Source organism: Triticum dicoccoides, chromosome 2B (assembly GCF_002162155.2).
Source record: "Triticum dicoccoides isolate Atlit2015 ecotype Zavitan chromosome 2B, WEW_v2.0, whole genome shotgun sequence".
Classification (NCBI taxonomy): Eukaryota; Viridiplantae; Streptophyta; class Magnoliopsida; order Poales; family Poaceae; genus Triticum; species Triticum dicoccoides.
This window is the reverse complement of record NC_041383.1, coordinates 658,551,972-658,553,420: the sequence shown is the minus strand read 5'-3', so window position 1 is coordinate 658,553,420 and position 1,449 is coordinate 658,551,972.

The following is a 1,449-nucleotide window of genomic DNA, read 5'->3' as shown; positions in this document are numbered from 1 at the left end:
GCGGTGCCGCGCCGCCCCGCCTCCCGTGCCGGCCCTGGCCGCCGTCGCCAGGCGCCCCGCTGCTCCCTGCCGGCGTTCGCCTCGGCTTCTGCGCCGCTCGCTGGAGCTACCCCGCCGTCGTCCTCGCCGGATCTGGTCAACCGGGACCAAATCCACCCACCCATCCATCCAAACACGGCACCCCGTCCCGATCCGCTCCGTCCCGGATATCCTCGTCCGCCCGTTGACTTTTTTTGCGAGGTGAAAATCTGCCAAGTCCCCGTTTTATTTGCATATTATGTTGACCTGTTCATTGCATCGTAACTCCATGCATACTGCTCCGTTTCGTGCGTATGATATATCAAAATGTTCACCATGAGATGCTCTTCATTTAATTACATTATGTCATGCTTGTTTGAGGTCATCTTGATGCCTGAATCTCTGTTGCAAGAGTGCTATATGATGTTATTCTGCTAAAACTGTTATAACTTGATGATTTGTCATTTTCGTTGCATTTTGTGTGTGCATCCTATGAGGCTGATCTCTACATGTGTTTTGTACTACATCATGCCATCTTTACAGGGGTGCCATACATGTATTTTTGTGAGTTGTGTAGTGAGTGCATCAAGCTTGTTAAGTAGGGTACTTGATGTTACTGTTTTGCTAGGCTGAATCTGTTATTTTGTGATGCTATGTAAACCTGCTGCTACAAGTCATTCTATGCATAATCTGGAGATGTTCACTAAGGATGTTTTGTTATACATGTCATGCTCTATCCATCCATGCCCCTGTTTGCATTTATAGACTGCTGTAGCTTGTTGTAATCTTGCTCCAAAGTTGCTAAATAATGTTGCTGTCATCCTGTTAACATTAAGTTCAGTTTTTCCATGAGCTTTTCTAGTGATCCATGCATCCTATGAACTTGCTCTTGCCACGCTTAGCTTCATAAACATGTCTTCTTACTGTTTGTTACCTTGTCATGCCATGTATTACTTTTTGGTGAGTGGTACAAGCTCACCAACATGCCTACTTATTGTTGTTCCTGCCATGTTTGAATCTGTCATATAACTTGCCATGTTTACATGGGTACCATCATATCTTCTGATCCTTTTTGGATCATGGTCAGTAAAGGACTTTTGTTCTATGCATTTAGTAGTATCATTCCATGCCTTTGTTTGCCATGATAAGTTCCTGTAACATGTTGTTTGATAGCTCTAAACATTGCAACCTGATGTTATTTTTGCAAAGTCTGAAACTGTTACTATATGCAATCTTGCCATGTGTTTTGGAGCATGTTCTAGTGATTTCTGGAGATAGCTCAGTGTTCATGGTTTGTTATGCTTTACCTGTAAATCATGTCCATGCCTTTTGTTTTCATATTGTGGTACTGTAGCATGTTGTTTTGATGCTAGCAAGATGCCTAGTTGCTGTTTTGGACAGATTGTTGTTATGACTTGTATAGAGTGTGTG